The sequence below is a fragment of the Salvelinus fontinalis genome, chromosome 5 (assembly GCF_029448725.1).
Source record: "Salvelinus fontinalis isolate EN_2023a chromosome 5, ASM2944872v1, whole genome shotgun sequence".
Classification (NCBI taxonomy): domain Eukaryota; kingdom Metazoa; phylum Chordata; class Actinopteri; order Salmoniformes; family Salmonidae; genus Salvelinus; species Salvelinus fontinalis.
The window spans coordinates 59,976,653-59,996,212 of NC_074669.1; the positions used below are offsets into that span (position 1 = coordinate 59,976,653).

The 19,560-nt window shown below is 43.1% G+C and overlaps 1 protein-coding gene across 1 annotated transcript in view; it reads left to right on the forward strand.

Moving 5' to 3' along the window:
* The first annotated feature begins 11,425 nt into the window (after positions 1–11,425).
* Positions 11,426–19,560, forward strand: part of LOC129855954 (hydroperoxide isomerase ALOXE3-like) — a 31,361-nt gene continuing 23,226 nt past the window's right edge. Inside the window, exon 1 of the mRNA XM_055924060.1 lies at positions 11,426–11,455. The gene's annotated coding sequence lies outside the window, so the exon portion shown is untranslated. The remainder of the gene's footprint in view (positions 11,456–19,560) is intronic.

Below are 19,560 nucleotides of genomic sequence, written 5' to 3' on the forward strand. Positions count from 1 at the left end.
TTGATAGTGGCTAATATCATATGAGCTATATCATAGCTGTATTATATGAGCTATATTATAGCAGTATCATATTAGCTTTCCAGGCACTATGAGATCTGGCATGCGACTACAATGTAGTTGACCTGGAACCCTGTATTCCTAGGCAGTGTCTGTCTAGTCTAGTGGAACTTCCATCCATGGTCTCTATGCTTGATTTGATTTGATTGGTCTCGAAGTGAATTGACGAAACCAGACTAAAACAATGAGAGACATCCAGTTCAGTGGAACCAACTCAGTCATTGTGTTTAAAATGTATGACAAGCCAACCTAATAAAGGCTTTTTAATTTTAAACAAAACTATACTAGTTATTGTTCATGGCTTTGAGTCTGAAATGTATTAGGTAAACATTTTCACACCCATTGTCTTACCTATATTTTCCTGAAAACACCACTACACCTTATCTTTCCTCTCTTACTGTGTTTTCTACAAACCTTCCCGAGAGACAATGAAACATTTTAGTAAAAGTGGAAGAGAAAAATAGACCCAACTCTCCCTTACAATTAAAAGCTAATATGTTTCTCTCAGGTCTTGTGATTTTTGCCTCCAACTTTTTTCATGTTGGTTGAATTGCTGTCTACCTCCCTCAAAGAAAATCATGAGCTTAGATAAATTCTAGACGTTTTTGTTAGATGTATTTGTTACGCCACTCGCATTCTTGCTCTAAAGCCACCGTATGTCCTGTATTTTAATATCAAATAACTTATCTTCACTCACTCACTCTCTAGTATTTTGAGCATCCCTTTGAAATCTTGCTCTTCCAAATATTATCCAATGTTATATTCTTGCTTGACCAAATGTCCAGTTCTTCTCTGAGGCCAGAGGGATGAAAGAGAGACATTTGGTGAACACCAGCTCCAAAAAACATCCCCATGGGCACAGACGTCAGTTCAACGTTTATTTTTCATTTACATTTTATTGAGTTGTGAGAATTCAACATGAAATCCCACAAAATGTGAACCTTGTAATTGGATTTAGGTTAAAAGTTGAGTGAGAAAAGACAAAATCCAAATGTTCCTTTACGTTGATAATATTTTTGTCCTTTTCAACATAGAGATGCTTTCATGTAAGTTCTAGGAATGGATACAAAGATTTTACACACATTGACATGGAGATATTTTCATGTAAGTTCTAGGAATGGATACAAAGATTTTACACACATTGACATGGAGATATTTTCATGTAAGTTCTAGGAATGAATACAAAGATTTTACTCACCCTAGCAGAGCTGGTTAGGTTGTTTTTATGTTATGCAGAGCGTTGGTGACTGCAACTGTGCTGCTGGCAACAATTTAATTACGCTTTTTTGCCAACGTTTACTGACACTGCTCCATATTCAATGGATCTTGAGCATTTGTAAATTCATCAGTTATTCTGCGCTTTGGCACACTCAGACGAGAGTGCTCTGAAGTCGGAGTAGATAGCCAGATCGAATTTACCAGCTACGTCTATCAGTTGTCGCAGTAACCACATGAACATTCTATTGAAATGGTTACTTACATAGTGGAGTATTTTGTTAAGACATGTTAGCTAAACAATTAACCATACTCTCAACTCATTCCATTACGACCCTGCATAAATCTGTAGGTAGCTAACCAACTAGGTTCAGTATTAGCTAGCTTACATTAGGCTATAACTAGCAAAGCAAATGGCTCTGAGATACGAATAATATTACTACACAGATCACACATGTAATGTTAGCTAGCGAGCCAGCCAGCCAACATTAGAAACGTGTAATATCAGAAAATGTAATTAGTCTAGCTATCTTCTCCCTCTCTTTAACGGATGCCACGGTTGCCCTTAGTTTGAGGATGTAATCCGGATATAGGTGTTTTCTCCATCTCCTGAGCTATCATACTCTAATTCCACTGATTTCAAAACTCGATCTCTTGGCATGTCCAGCCCACTCATTATCTCAGCCAATCATGGCTAACGGGAAGGTTGCTGACTTTTTCCGTGGCTAGACCAACTAGGCTCGGAATTTAAATGTTTTATTCATATTTACAGATGGCATACAAGTGTGTTAGTAAGTCACATGAAAGTTAATATGTTCCAGAAGGCATTTCTGCCAAAGAAATGCATTTTGATTAAAAAAAAAGTGAATGGCTCTCCTGTGAAGTTTTGACTCACGACATATGCCTAGTTTCCTGAAATGAGTTTCATATCCTGAGGCCTCATTTATTGTAGCTGGGGATTTTAACAAAGCAAATTTGAGGAAAACGCTACCGAAGTTATATCAACACATTGCCTCTAGTACTCGCACATCAAAAACTCTTGATCATTGTTACTCCCCCTTCCGGGATGGCTAAAGGGCCCTTCCCCGACGTCCCTTTGGCAAATCGGATCACAACTCCATCCTGCTCCTTCCTTCCTACAGGCAGAAACTCAAACAGGAAGTACCTGTTTTAAGGTCTATTCAATGCTGGTCTGACCAATCAGAATTCATGCTTCAAGATTGTTTTGATCACGTGGACTGGGATATGTTCCGGGTTGCCTCAGAATAACATTGACGTATACACTGACACGGTGACTGAGTTCATCAGGAAGTGTATAGGGGGTGTTCCCACTGTGACTATTAAAACGTATCCAAACCAAAAACCGTGGATAGATGGCAAAGGGAAAACAAGCCACGTCGCGGACAGCGACGTCTTGCTCCCAGACAAGTTAAACACCTTCACTCGCTTTGAGGATAACACAGTGCCACCGACTCGGCCTTCTCCCAAGGACCGTGGGATCTCGTTCTCCATGGCCGAAGTGAGTAAGACATTTAACCCTCGCAACGCTGTCAGCACAGACAACATCCCTAGCTGCATTCTCAGAGCATCCGCAGACCACCTGGTTGGAGTGTTTACGGACATATTCAATCTCTCCCTATCCCAGTGTGCTGTCCCCACTTGCATCAAGATGTCCACCATTGTTCTTCTACGCAAGAAAGCAAAAGTAACTGAACTAAATTACTATTGCCCTGTAGCACTCACTTCTGTCATCATTAAGTGCATTGAGAGACTAGTTATTAAAACCTGTTATGGCTGCAGCCCGGTGTCGGTACACTGATGACAACAGCCCGTCCAAGTGCAGGGCGCGAAATTCAAAATATATTTTTTAGAAATTTTAACTTTCACACATTAACAAGTCCAATACAGCAAATAAAAGATACACATCTTGTGAATCCAGCCAACATGTCCGATTTTTAAAATGTTTTACAGCGAAAACACCACGTATATTTATGTTAGCTCACCACCAAATACAAAAAAGCACAGACATTTTTCACAGCACAGGTAGCTTGCACAAAACCAACCTAACTAACCAAGAACCAACCAAACTAACCAAGAAACAACTTCATCAGATGACAGTCTTATAACAAGTTATACAATAAATCTATGTTTTGTTCGAAAAATTTGCATATTTGAGGTATAAATCATAGTTTTACATTGCAGCTACAATCGGAAATAGCACCGAAGCAGCTAGAACAATTACAGAGACCAAATTGAAATACCTAAATACTCATCATAAAACATTTATGAAAAATACATAGTGTACAGCAAATTAAAGACAAACATCTTGTGAATCCAGCCAATATTTCCGATTCTTTAAGTGTTTTACAGTGAAAACACAATATAGCATTATATTTGCTTACTACAATAGCCAACCACACAACAGCATTGATTCGTTAGGCACGTTAGCGATATCGAATAAACCATCAAAAGATATACATTTTTTCACTAACCTTCTCAAACTTCATCAGATGACAGTCCTATAACATCATATTACACAATACATATATGGTTTGTTCGAAAATGTGCATATTTAGAGCTGAAATCCGTGGTTATACAATGTGACCATGTAGGAATTATTTTCCAGAATCTCCGTATATGTTTCTGACACTCACCTATTCTGACCAAATAACTATTCATAAACTTTACTAAAAAATACATGTTGGACAGCAAATTAAAGATAGCTTAGTTCTTAATGCAATCGCCGTGTTAGAATTCTAAAAATAACTTCATTACGACATGCAGCTTACGTTATGGCGAGAGAGCGCCCAAAATCTGGGCGCAAACTAATAGTACACATGTTCGACAGATATATGAAATAACATCATAAATGGGTCCTACTTTTGATGATCTTCCATCAGAATGTTGTACAAGGGGTCCTTCGTCCAGAACAATCGTTGTTTGGTTTTAGAACGGCCTTTTTCCCTCTCGATTTAGCAAGCAAAACTTGCCAAGTGGCGCGAAGCTCTCCATCGTCAACAAACTCAGAGAACGGAACAATTGTCAATAGGGGGTGCTATTTGCACTTTGTAATAATTTCGTTCCCAAATTAAACTGCCTCGTACTCAATTCTTGCTTGTACAATATGCATATTATTATTACTATTGGATAGAAAACACTCTCTAGTTTCTAAAACCGTTTGAATTATATCTGTGAATGAAACAGAACTCGAGTTAGAGCATTTTTCCTTTTTTCTTTTTCATAGCTAGCATTAGCTGCTATTTCTACAGGAGAAGAGGACATCTTTCAACGAAAAGACGATTGTTCTGGAGAAAGCACACCTTGCCCAAGATTCTGATGGAAGCTCAGCAAATAGTAAGCAGTCTTTATGCTGTTAATTCGTATTTATGTTGACAAATGTCAAATAATAATTCCGCCATGAATTTCGGTGCGGTCTCGCTTTAGCGCACGCTGTATTGCGCAGTAACGTTAATTTTAAAAATCTAACACAGCGGTTGCATTAAGAACTAATGTATCTTTCATTTGCTGTCCAACCTGTATTTTTTTAGTCAAGTTTATGATTACTTATCGATTAGAACAGGTGTCTCTCCAAGATGGCGCCGGACAGATTGCTTGAAGTTTTGGCCACTAATCACACTGTATAACCACGATTTGTGCCGCTAAATATGCACATTTTCGAACAAACCCTATATGCATTGTGTAATATGATATTACAGGACTGTCATCTGATGAAGAATATCAAGGTTAGTCAAAAATTATATATCTTTTGCCTGTTTGTTACGATCGCTAACCTTTGCTGCTGGTAAATGGTGTTGTGTTTCTGGCTATTGTGGTAAGCTAATATAATGCTATATTGTGTTTTCGCTGTAAAACACTTAGAAAATCTGAAATATTGGCTGGATTCACAAGATCTGTGTCTTTCATTTGCTGTACGCTGTGTAATTTTAAGAAATGTTTTATGATGAGTAATTAGGTAATACACGATGGTCTCTGTAGTTATTCTAGTTGCTTTGGTGAGAGTTGTGATGGTGGCTGCAATGGTAAACTATGATTTATACCTGAAATATGCACATTTTTCTAACAAAACTGTAAGGGCTGTTGTCCTCCTCTTCCTCGGACGAGGAGAGGAGAGAAGGATCAGTGGACCAATACGCCGCAAGGTATGATGACATAATGATATTTATTGAAACACAAAGACGAATACGAAAACACTTGGAAAATTACAAAATAAGAAAACGACGTAGACGAAACCTGAACATGAACTTACATAACTACACGTAGAACTCACGGACAGGAACAGACTACATCAAAACGAACGAACAGCCAAACAGTCCCGTATGGTACATACATCGACGACACAGGAGACAATCACCCACAAACAAACAGTGAGAACACCCTACCTAAATATGACTCTCAATTAGAGGAAAACGCAAAACACCTGCCTCTAATTAAGAGCCATACCAGGCAACCCAAAACCAACATAGAAACAGAAAACATAGACTGCCCACCCAAAACTCACGCCCTGACCATTATACACATACAAAAACAACAGAAAACAGGTCAGGAACGTAACAGAACCCCCCCCTCAAGGTGCGAACGCCGGGCGCACCAGCACAAAGTCCAGGGGAGGGTCTGGGTGGGCAGTTGACCACGGTGGTGGCTCAGGCTCCGGACGCTGTCCCCACACCACCATAGTCACTCTCCGCTTCTGTATTCCCCTCCCAATGACCACCCTCAAACTAAACCCCCCTAAATGAACAGCCAGCACCCGGGACAAGGGGCAGCACCGGGACAAGGGGCAGCACCGGGACAAGGGGCAGCACCGGGACAAGGGGCAGCACCGGGACAAGGGGCAGCACCGGAATAAGGGGCAGCACCGGAATAAGGGGCAGCACCGGAATAAGGGGCAGCACCAGGATAAGGGGCAGCACCAGGATAAGGGGCAGCACCGGGATAAGGGGCAGCACCGGGACAAGGGGCAGCACCGGGACAAGGGGCAGCACCGGGACAAGGGGCAGCACCGGGACAAGGGGCAGCACCGGGACAAGGGGCAGCACCGGGACAAGGGGCAGCACCGGGACAAGGGGCGGCAGGTCCCGGCTGAGGAACTCTGGCAGATCCTGGCTGAGGGACTCTGGCAGGTCCTGGCTGAGGAACTCTGGCAGGTCCTGGCTGAGGGACTCTGGCAGGTCCTGGCTGAGGGACTCTGGCAGGTCCTGGCTGAGGGACTCCGGCAGGTCCTGGCTGAGGGACTCCGGCAGGTCCTGGCTGAGGGACTCTGGCAGGTCCTGGCTGAGGGACTCTGGCAGGTCCTGGCTGAACGGCTCTCGACGCTCATGGCAGGCTGACGGCTCTCGACGCTCATGGCAGGCTGACGGCTCTCGACGCTCATGGCAGGCTGACGGCTCTCGACGCTCATGGCAGGCTGACGGCTCTCGACGCTCATGGCAGGCTGACGGCTCTCGACGCTCATGGCAGGCTGACGGCTCTCGACGCTCATGGCAGGCTGACGGCTCTCGACGCTCATGGCAGGCTGACGGCTCTCGACGCTCATGGCTGGCTGGCGGCTCTCGACGCTCATGGCTGGCTGGCGGCTCTGGCAGATCCTGTCTGGTTGGCGGCTCTGGCAGATCCTGTCTGGTTGGCGGCTCTGGCAGATCCTGTCTGGTTGGCGGCTCTGGCAGATCCTGTCTGGTTGGCGGCTCTGGCAGATCCTGTCTGGTTGGCGGCTCTGGCAGATCCTGTCTGGTTGGCGGCTCTGGCAGATCCTGTCTGACGGGCGGCTCTAGCGGCTCCTGTCTGGGGGACGGCTCTAGCGGCTCCTGTCTGGCGGACGGCTCTGTAGGCTCATGGCAGACGGGCGGCTTTGCAGGCTCATGGCAGACGGGCGGCTTTGCAGGCTCATTGCAGACGGATGGCTCAGACGGCGCTGGGGAGACGGATGGCTCAGATGGCGCTGGGGAGACGGATGGCTCAGATGGCGCTGGGGAGACGGATGGCTCAGATGGCGCTGGTGAGACGGATGGCTCTGGCCGGATAAGGCGCACTGTAGACCTGGTGCGTGGTGCCGGAACTGGAGGCACCGGGCTAAGGACACGCACCTTCATACTAGTGAGGGGAGCAGGAACAGGGCACACTGTACTCTCAAAGCCCACTCTATACCTGGTGCGTGGTACCGGCACTGGTGGCACCGGGCTGAGGACAAGCACATCAGGATTAGTAGGGGGAGAAGAAACAGTGTGTACAGGGCTCTGGAGACGCACAGGAGGCTTAGTGCGTGTTGCCGGAACTGGAGGCACCGAACTGGATACACGCACTACAGGGAGAGTGCGTGGAGGAGGAACAGGGCTCAGGAGACGCACTGGTAGCCTAGTGTGCAGTGTAGGCACTGTAGGTACTAGGCTGGGGCGGGGAGGTGGCGCCGGAAATACCGGACCGTGGAGGCGTACTGGCTCTCTTGAGCATTGAACCTGCCCAACCTTACCTGGTTGAATGCTCCCGGTCGCCCGACCAGTGCGGGGAGGTGGAATAACCCGCACCGGCCTATGTAGGCGAACCGGGGAAACCATGCGTAAGGCAGGTGCCATGTATGCCGGCCCGAGGAGACGCACTGGGGACCAGACGCGTTGAGCCGGCCTCATGACACCTGGCTCAATACCCAATCTAGCCCTACCAGTGCGGGGAGGTGGAATAACCCGCACTGGGCTATGCACTCGTACAGGAGACACCGTGCGCTCTACTGCGTAACACGGCGCCTGCCCGTACTCCCGCTCTCCACGGTAAGCCTGGGAAGTGGGCGCAGGTCTCCTACCTGCCCTTGGCCCACTACCTCTTAGCCCCCTCCTAAGAAATTTTTGGGTGTTACTCACGGGCTTTTTGGGCTTCCGTGCCAGACGCGTTCCCTCATAACTCCGGTTCCTCTCTCCGGTAGCCTCTGCTCTCCTCAGTGCCTCCAGCTGTTCCCATGGGAGGCGATCCCTACCAGCCAGGATCTCCTCCCATGTGTAGCAACCCTTTCCGTCCAATATATCGTCCCAAGTCCATGAGTCCTGGTTGCTCTGTTGAGCTCTCCCTTGCCGCTTGGTCCTAGTTTGGTGGGTGATTCTGTAAGGGCTGTTGTCCTCCTCTTCCTCGGACGAGGAGAGGAGAGAAGGATCAGTGGACCAATACGCCGCAAGGTATGATGACATAATGATATTTATTGAAACACAAAGACGAATACGAAAACACTTGGAAAATTACAAAATAAGAAAACGACGTAGACGAAACCTGAACATGAACTTACATAACTACACGTAGAACTCACGGACAGGAACAGACTACATCAAAACGAACGAACAGCCAAACAGTCCCGTATGGTACATACATCGACGACACAGGAGACAATCACCCACAAACAAACAGTGAGAACACCCTACCTAAATATGACTCTCAATTAGAGGAAAACGCAAAACACCTGCCTCTAATTAAGAGCCATACCAGGCAACCCAAAACCAACATAGAAACAGAAAACATAGACTGCCCACCCAAAACTCACGCCCTGACCATTATACACATACAAAAACAACAGAAAACAGGTCAGGAACGTAACAAAAACATATGCTATACAATAAATATGTTATCAGACTGTCATCTGATGAAGTTGTTTCTTGGTTAGTGGCTATTTATATCTTTATTTGGTCGAATTTGTGATAGCTACTGATGCAGTCAAAAAATGGTGGAGTAAAAAAAGTGGTGTCTTTTGCTAACGTGGTTAGCTAATAGATTTACATATTGTGTCTTCCCTGTAAAACATTTTAAAAATCAGAAATGATGGCTGGATTCACAAGATGTGTATCTTTCATCTGGTGTCTTGGACTTGTGATTTAATGATATTTAGATGCTAGTATTTACTTGTGACGCTATGCTAGGCTATGCTAGTCAGCTTTTTTACTGATGGGGGTGCTCCCGGATCCGGGTTTGGGAGGAACTAGAAGTTAAACTATATTGAAAAAACATACTTTACGATGATATTGTCACATTTATCAAATAAAATCAAAGCCGGAGCTATTAGCCTTCTATAACAACAGCTTTTCAGAAGCCAACCCGGAAGTCCTTTCCGCGTCTTCCTGAACAAAGGAAATTGGGGTCCTGTCATTCCAAGCGCTGTCTTTTGACCATAGAAAGAGCTAGAGACCCCATTTCACCTCTCACAGCCTATTGACATCTAGTGGAAGGCGTATGAAGTGCATGTATACTAATAGATTTCAAGCAAAAGATTAGGTAGGCCCTGGAACAGAGTCTCGATTTGACATTTTTCACTTTCTGACAGGAAGTTTGCTGCAAAATGAGTTCTGTTTTACTCACAGATATAATTCAAACGGTTTTAGAAACTTGAGAGTGTTTTCTATCCAATAGTAATAATAATATGCATATTGTACGAGCAAGAATTGAGTACGAGGTCGTTTGAAATGGGCACCTTTCATCCAAGTTACTCAATACTGCCCCTGCAGCCCAAAGAAGTTAAGGATCATATCACCTCCACCTTACATGAAACCCTAAACCCACTTCAATTTGCATACCGCTCCAATAGATTCATAGACAATGCAATTTCCATCGCACTGCACCCTGAGTCTGAACCCCGCCCTGTGCAGCTGGGTCCTGGACTTCCTGACGAGCCGCCCCCAGGTGGTGAAGATAGAAAACAACACCTCCACTATGTTGATCCTCAACAAAGTGGCCCCACAAGGATGCATGCTCAGCCTCCTCCTGTACTCCCTGTTCACCCATGACTGCATGGCCACTCACGCCTCCAACTCAATCATGAAATTTGCAGACGACATAACAGTAGTTGGCCTGATTACCAACAATGACGAGACAGCCTACAGGGAGGATGTAAGGGCCCTGGCAGAGTGGTGCCAGGAAAATAACCTCTCCCTCAACGTCAACAAAACCAAGGAGCTTATCATGGACTTCATGAGAAGTCCAGAGGGAGTAAGTCCCTATCCACATCGACGGGACCGCAGTGTAAAAGGTGAAAAGTTCCTCAAAGTACGCATCAATGACAATCTGAAATTGTTCACCCACACAGACATGGTGAAGAAGGCGCAACAACCTCAGGAGGCTGAAGATTTCGGCTTGGCCCCTAAGACCCTCACAAACTTTTACAGATGCACAATTGAGAGCATCCTGTCGGGCTGTGTCACTGCCTGGTACAGCAACTGCACCACTCTCAACCGCAGGGCTCTTCAGAGGGTGGTGTGGTCTGCCTAACGCATCACCGGGGGCACACTGCCTGTCCTCCAGGACACCTACATCACCCGATGTCACAGGAAGGCCAAAAAGATCATCCCGAGCCACGGCCTGTTCACCCCACTATCATCCAGAAGGCAAGGTCAGTACAGGTGCATCAAAGCTGGGACCGAGAGACTGAAAAACAGCTTCTATCTCAAGGCCATCAGACTGCTAAACAGCTATCAGTAGCCGTCTACCACCCGGGTTATTCAACTCTGCACCTTAGAGGTTGCTTCCCTATGTACATAGACATGGAATTACTGGTCACTTTAATAATGTAACATAAGTCACTTTAATAATGTTTACATACTGCTTTACTCATTTCATATGTATATACTGTATTCTACTGTATTTTAGTCAATGTCATTCCGACATTGCTCATCCTGATATTTATATATATCTTAATTCCATTATTTTACTTTTAGATTTGTGTGTATTGTTGTGAATTGTTAGATACTACTGCACTGTTGGAGCTAGGAACACAAGCATTTTTCTACACCTGCAATAACATCCGCTAAATATGTGTATGTGACCAATAGAATTCAGATTTTTAAGCTTGAGCAAATACAATTCACACCAAGGGGTTTGGTTGACAAGTTTCATACAAAGTGGCAACATTTTGTTTCTCGGGGGGGGGGGGGGGTTGGGTTGTGAGCACATCTTGTCTTACTACTCTGAATACATTGCACAAGCAGGATGTTTTTTTTGTTCTGTCTTGGTTCCAGAGAATGTCCAATTGTCATAAGCAAATAAAAATGTTCCTCTTTCCACTGAATCAGAAAGGTGTGTCAATGAACGCTTTTCATTGTCCCTACGAGACAACAAACCATATAAAAGAGCCATGACATCTGAGGTGCTGAGTACAGTGGAACTACGATTTCTCATTGCTGAATTATTGCATCTTATCAGGGTAAGAAAGCTATATGAACCTATATATTCATAACGTTCTTTATTATTTGACATGTAATAGATGGATTCCATGGCCTTTTCTCATTTGACTTTGCTGTTGAATATAACGTTTCACATTGTCAAAAGGAACCTGCAAGTAAGCATTTCGTTGGACGTGTATACCATGCGTATTACGTACATACGACTTTAAAACTTAAAACTTTATATTGCAATAAGTGTTGACTCTAATTTCGAACATGTACCTAATATTTGTGGATCTTTGTATAAAGTATACTGTACTGATTGTCATCCATATGGTTTTAGAAAAAAAAAAATACCAAGATAACAATCCTTTTGGATCATTGTGTGGCCTTAATCTGACACAATAGCTAAACAAAATGATTCATCATCAGTCTCTCAATTAAATATACCATTTATTTTATACAACGTGTGGTTCTAATCCTGGATGCTCATTTGTTAAAACCGCATTCCAGCTGGTGTCTATTCTACAATTCACCAGCTAAATCTGATGTTGAAATGTTGAAATGTTGAAATTTACTCTGTTCCATCTGACTGCTCAATCCTCTGTCTCATCAGCTCAGCCAGGCAATGTATATACTAGATCTACACTGTAAAAACCATCTAGACATTATGTCCCATTTCTTTTAGACTAACATTTTGGTTTTCAACAGCGGAGATTTGTAATAACCTTGCTGTGTGTCTCTCTGAATTTCACTGTTGCAAATATCGATCTCCAGCTGTCCTATGGTAATGAATGTGTCGGGACAAGACAGACAGGCTGGCAGCTTTTCTCAGCCATTCGAAATCATGAATCAGCATGATTTCTATGCATATATACAAAGAAATCAATAGATTTTCCAGCTTCAGTTTGAAGTGATTGTGTTAGCTGTGTAGTTGGCAGTCTCTTAAGAACAGTGGCCTGGCGAAAGAGCAAATGTTCTATGCAAGGTGAAATGGCACATATTTAGCTGATTGTTATGGATATATAAAAAATACATCACTAGAAAACAGCTTGAACAAATGTATATGAAGCTACTTTGTTGTTACTCTGGCTGCACTGTTTGACGGGACTGTGTTAGCCAAAGTTGGCTCGCTAGCAAGCAAGGGATAAGAACGTTGCCAGAAAGCAATTTACCTGTCTAACATCAGCGCTCAGATGGGAGGGGTGGAAATATTTGATGTGTATATGATTCAAAGTGCTAATTTCAGGCAGCGCTGGTAGGGATATGTAAGACCAACCAAAGCTGGTTTTAGTGGTAACGCAGTTGGTCATGGCATGAATTTTGATAGCGGAAACGCAGGTTATACAGCCGTGACGCACATTGCCCATATGTGTATGGAACGAGATGTGCTTTTGGTGCCTGTATACTTAATATTTAGAAACATCAAAGACTAATGATTTTTCCCCATTTCGTTTTATTTAATTAAAAACTAAACATTGCCTCCCCTCCTCTCAATGAAGGCTGTTTCTTTTTGTCCTGCCCAATGTAATCAAATAGGCTAGTCAAGACCATTGATAAAGTGAAAATGTGAAGAGTAATGTGTTGTCTTGGATTTGCCCCAAACATAACACTTGTATTCAGGACGAAAAAGTTAATGGGTTTGCCAAATTTTTTGCAAAATTACTTTAGTGCCTTGTTGCAAACAGGATGCATGTTATGGAATATTTGTATTCTGTACAGGCTTCCTTCTTTTCACTCTGTCATTTAGGTTAGTATTGTGGAGTAACTACAATGTTGTTGATCCATCCTCAGTTTTCTCCTATCACAGCCTTTGATGAACTATAACTGTTTTAAAGTCCCCATTGTCCCCATGGTGAAATCCCTGAGTGGTTTCCTTGCTCTCCGGCAACTGAGTTAGGAAGGACGCCTGCATCTTGGTACACTGAAATAAAAATGGTGCTTTGAATTTACTTAATTCAAATGTGTACATCGGTTCAACATGAATGAAACATGTTAAACACACATTTTTCTTTTTGTGAATCAAGTATAATATTTTGCATAAATGCATTGTAATGGAATAAAATCAATTTAACATGATTTGGTAAAGCTAATTTTTCTAGCATTTGAATTAAATGTGTAGCTTCAAACGGATTTGATCATGTTCCCTAAACCTGATCACTACTTTATAATTAACATTATTTTATTGATGACATTACTCTGTATTATGGACAAGGTTCTACATAATTATTAATGTAAGCACAAGATTAAATGCTGCCATTTTCTATCTTAGTGTTTGTATTCATAAAAATGAATAGGGAAATATAAAGTACATTCTAAAGATGTGTAACCAAGGAGCAAGAGACCATTTGCATCAGCAACAAAGGCAAAAGGCATGTGTTAAAAAAATTATACTGTATTTTCTGTAACGGTTCTGTCACGATCGTCATAATAAGCGGACCAAGGCGCAGCTTGAGAGACATAGATCTTCCTTTTATTGGACGAAGACGTAACACGAAACACTCTTACAAAACTAACAAAGCTATAAACGAAAGTGCACACACAAGCTACTAACATTAAACATATACAATTACCCACAATCACCTAAAGCCTATGGCTGCCTTAAATATGGCTCCCAATCAGAGACAACAATAAACAGCTGTCTCTGATTGAGAACCAAACCAGGCAACCATAGACTTTCCTAAACCTCTATACCGAACACAACCCCATACACTATACACAACCCCCTAAACAATACACACACCCTAAACTAGACAAAACACACAAACATCCCCCATGTCACACCCTGACCTAACTAAACTAATCAAGAAAATCAATATAACAGAGGCCAGGGTGTGACAGGTTCAGCTCCTTGGAATGACAAATGTAAATTCACTGACATTCAGTGTTCAATGAATTGCACAGGCCTAAATCACCTTGCTGTAGGCTATATAGCTGCATAGGAAAAGAGTTGCACAATAGCTCCATATTTGGACATGCTCATTCTGTTTTGAGTGTTTGTGAACAAGTTCAACATAAGTCAAACATACAGTCTGAAACACACAACAAAACAGCTCACTGAAACAGCCTGTTTAAATGCAACAGCTTTGTTAGAAAGTTTGTTCCTATTCAGTTCCATAAAAACCTTCTGAAAGACTTCAAAGGTGTGGCGGTGCTCAGTAGGGTAACTGAGGTTCATGGCATACATCAGGCCCAACAACAAATGCTACGTTGCCCAGATCCTGCAGCACCTTGACGCCTTCAAGGACAATCCCAGCGTCCTCTGGTTCCTCACTTGCGGCATGGTCTTCGATAATGTAGATCCCCCACAGTAGTGTCCTCAATGGCTGCCTTGGTGGACTCTTCATCCATGCCATGAACAAGACACAAAGACAAAATTTGTCAATCATACAAAATGAATCATTCATCAATGAAGTGTTTACAGTTACGGACTCTAGATTGCAAAAAAGTACAGCTGATGAAGCACAAGAGCATGATACAGACAGAAATAAATCAAGACTGGAGTCCTTTTAAGTGTCAACTAAATCAAGAACTGCTGGTAATATTTGAACACCGCCTATTACAAGGCTAAAATTAAGTGGTTCTAACCAAGATTTCCATTCTATTCAGATTACATTTGAGACATAGCCAATATGATCACTATATTCAGCACTCATGCAAACATAAAAGACATGGAGTCTAATCTGAATAATACAATTCTGAATTTTTAAAAAGTGCATCTAACCGCAGCTATTGAAATAAAATGGAAGACAGAGGAGATGACAGTAATATAATAGCTAGTGATAGAATATGATGGTGGCACGAAACAGGAGAGGAAGAGAAAGAAGAAGGAAACACTTCAATCTATTAACACACGATAACATTGTGTTATTGAATGTACGTTTGTTTATGTGTAACTCTGTTTTTGTCGCACTGCTTTGCTTTGTCTTGGCCAGGTCCCAGTTGTAAATGAGAACTTGTTCTCCACTGGCCTACCTGGTTAAATAATGGTGAAATAATAAAAAAATAAAAAAGAACATACCACATATTCCTGAACAAGATTTTCTGGGTCTTCACCCATATACCCTCAGACTTCCTTTATGATGCGTTCCCGTCCGTCGTCTATGTTGCTATTCTAACAAAAGAGAAGGATTTTTTTTAAATGTATGTCTAATTTTTAAATCAACTTTTGGTGTAGAACCACATATGAATATGTCTTTTGAAGCATAAGGAATTCTTACATCAGTACCATGCTTGATATGAGTCTTCTGCCCAGCTGTCCTCCTCCTTCTTTGGAACAACATTCAGCAGGTTATCTGAGTGTATATCACGTTGAGAAAGACATTTGGACTGGAGTGGGGTTGTGGTGATTCTCTTAAAGTCAGCATTGACCTGAAAATGGTAGTTAAACAAATTAGATTTTAAAAAAGCAGAAAGGAAAATAGACTGGCGATGATCACACATGCAGCAAACAAGAGGGTTCTCTATAGGGAGAGAAATAACTAGGCAGTCGGCACAAATGGTGCTAACTCTGATTAAGGCTCACTTATGTGGCAAGCTGAAGGAAAATAATATTCTACCTTCACCAACAAATCCCAGCTAACATACCCAACAATAAGACAAGCATGGCTAACTTACCACAATGACTTCAAAGAGCACAGACCATCTTGCCATGAAGTCCTCTGCCATGGGTGCATCACGGACAACTTCATGTCTCCTGTATGCAAATGTCTTCTCCATTTTTGAACTTCACTGTCTCTCTGTTTTTCCTTTTCTTCACATCGGACAGCAGAGCTTTCCGCATGTCCTCGAGGCTCTCTTCTGTTTCTCCTGAGGGATATGTGGGGCAAAAGTTCACTTTGTCTTTTTAACACCATAGGCTGCACTTGACTTCCCTGCAGGTTTGTGCTTCAACGAGTTTCTCGTCACCTCTAGACATCCCAGTCTTCTCAGGCGAGTGCGGCAGTTTGCCAGTTTGTATTTCAAACTGGTTTTCCATCCTCCACATACAGTGAAGGAACACTTCTCAGTCAGATTTTTAGTAACCTCTGTTGAGTGGACATTACTTTGGTGCACAATTAAGGCATTCCAGGTCTTAAATACGCCTGGACAGTCAATGTATGTACATAGGTAACGAACAGTACGGCCATAATGTGGGTGCTTTAACTTGTAATGATGCAAAAGTTGTAACCTACTTGACACCAATTCTGAACACCCCTTACATTTCCACAACAGTGGAAAAAAGAGAGCAGAAATACCATAAGACCTAAAGACTGAAATTCAGTGCAACACGAACCAACAACCTGGAAGAGTACTCACAAACACTGTATAGCCTTTGAATGGGTAGACAAAGCAGCACAAATGTAGTTGGCAAACATCATGGACCTGTAAATATACATTTTGTTCATGAAATTATCATTTTTTTTCATTATGAAATGTTTTATCTATTGATTTATGCATGCATCCATTCATATGCACATACGTTGAATGTATTGATAAACCCATAATATAAAGTAACACTGTTCAAGTGCTAAAATGAACTCCACATCCCATTTCAATAAGTCTGTATGTCACCTTTGCACCACGTTTTACAACATGGAAGCAGCCATGGGAAAACTGTTAAACTGCATGAAAGCACCAATCTTATTGGATTAGGTGTATAATCATTAGATCTTAAACATGTAATGAAAAACTTTTTTTTAATGTCTGTTTTGATGCAAATACATGAACTTTTTAAAATGTTTAACTTTTATCTTACAAAAACAATTTGGTGCACTAAATGCTGCTACAAAGTGATTGTAGACTATGTCGTGCACAAGCACCAAAGCATTAGTTAGCTAGCAAGTTAGCTAGCTAGCTCAAGCGGTGTGCACTCCTCAGCAAAACTTGGTAAATTCTAAGTTATTGAACAATAGGTAAATATCGTGGTGTTTCTCCACCTAACTTTACCTCCTTGCAAAATGTTAATCTTGACCTAGTCCTGTTTTACTGTTCATAGAAGCTAGCTAGCAACATGGTCTTTTACCTTTCAAATCAAATCTAATTTTATTTGTCACATACATGCATGGTCTGTTAGCAGATGTTAATGCGAGTGTAGCGAAATGCTTGTGCTTCTAGTTCCGACCATGCAGTAATATCTAACAAGTAATCTAACCTAACAATTTCACAACAACTACCTTATACACACAAGTGTAAAGGAATGAATAAGAATATGTACATAAAAATATGGATGAGCGATGGCCGAACGGCATAGGCAAGATGCAGTAGATGGTATAGAGTACGGTATATGCATATGAGATGAGTAATGTAGGGTATGTAAACATTATATAAAGTGGCATTGTTTAAAGTGGCTAGTGATACATTTATTACATACATTTTTCATTATTAAAGTGTCTAGAGAGAGTCAGTATGTTGGCAGCAGCCACTCAATGTTAGTGATGGCTGTTTAACAGTCTGATGGCCTTGAGATAGGAGCTGTTTTTCAGTCTCTCGGTCCCCGCTTTGATGCACCTGTACTGACCTCGCCTTCTGGATGATAGCGGGGTGAACAGGCAGTGGCTCGGGTGGTTGTTGTCCTTGATGATCTTTTTGGCCTTCCTGTGACATCGGGTGGTGTAGGTGTCCTGGAGGGCAGGTAGTTTGCCCCCGGTGATGTGTTGTGCAGACCTCACTACCCTCTGGAGAGCCCTGCGGTTGTGGGCGGAGCAGTTGCCGTACCAGGCGGTGATACAGCCCAACAGGATGCTCTCGATTGTGCATCTGTAAAAGTTTGTGTGTTTTTGGTTTTCTTCACCACGCTGTCTGTGTAGGTGGACCAATTCAGTTTGTCCGTGATGTGTACGCCGAGGAACGTAAAACTTTCCACCTTCTCCACTACAGTCCCGTCGATGTGGATAGGGGGCTGCTCCCTCTGCTGTTTCCTGAAGTCCACGATCATCTCCTTTGTTTTGTTGACATTGAGTGTGAGGTTATTTTCCTGACACCACACTCCGAGGGCCCTCACCTCCTCCCTGTAGTCCGTCTCGTCATTGTTGGTAATCAAGCCTACCACTGTAGTATCGTCTGCAAACTTGATGATTGAGTTGGAGGCGTGCATGACCATGCAGTCATGGGTGAACAGGGAGTACAGGAGAGGGCTGAGAACGCACCCTTGTGGGGCCCCAGTGTTGAAGATCAGTGGGGTAAAGATGTTGTTACCTACCCTCACCACCTGGGGGCGGCCTGTCAGGAAGTCCAGGACCCAGTCTGCACAGGGTTGGGTCGAGACCCAGCTTAATGACAAGTTTGGAAGGTACTATGGTGTAAAATGCTGAGCTGTAGTCGATGATCAGCATTCTTACATAGTTATTCCTCGTGTCCAGATGGGTTAGGGCAGTGTGCAGTGTGATTGCGATTGCGTTGTCTGTGGACCTATTGGGGCGGTAAGAAAATTGGAGTGGAGTGCTCCGTAAACACATATTTAGCTACAACGCCAATATGTTTCAGACTCAAGAGCACAAAATGAAGATATGGAGCAATCACTAATAACTGTAAAGGCAGTCATTGTTGTTCTCCCCCTTAGACGAGAAGGAGCATGGATAGGACCAAGATGCGGATTGAGGGAAATAAGCCATCTTTTAATGAAAACAGCAAACAAGACACTACAAAACTACAAAACAACAAACGTGACTAACCTTCAACCGTCCATGTGTGGACACAGGAACAAACACCCACAAAACCCCAGTGAAACCCTGGCTACCTTAGTATGACTCTCAATTAGAGACAAACGATACACACCTGTCTCTAATTGAGAATCATACCAGGCCGAACACAAAAACCAACCTAGAAATACAAAACATAGACTACCCACCCAAAACACACGCCCTGACCAAAAACACATACAAAAACAACATAAAACAGGTCAGGACCGTTACAGAACCCCCCCCTCAAGGTGCGAACGCCGGGCGCACCAGCACAAAGTCCAGGGGAGGGTCTGGGTGGGCAGTTGACCACGGTGGTGGCTCAGGCTGAGGGCGAGGTCCCCACCCCACCATAATCAATCCCCGCTTCTTTATCCCCCTCCCAATGACCACCCTCCCACTAACACCACCTAAATGAAGGGGCAGCACCGGGATAAGGGGCAGCACCGGGATAAGGGGCAGCACCGGGATAAGGGGCAGCACCGGGA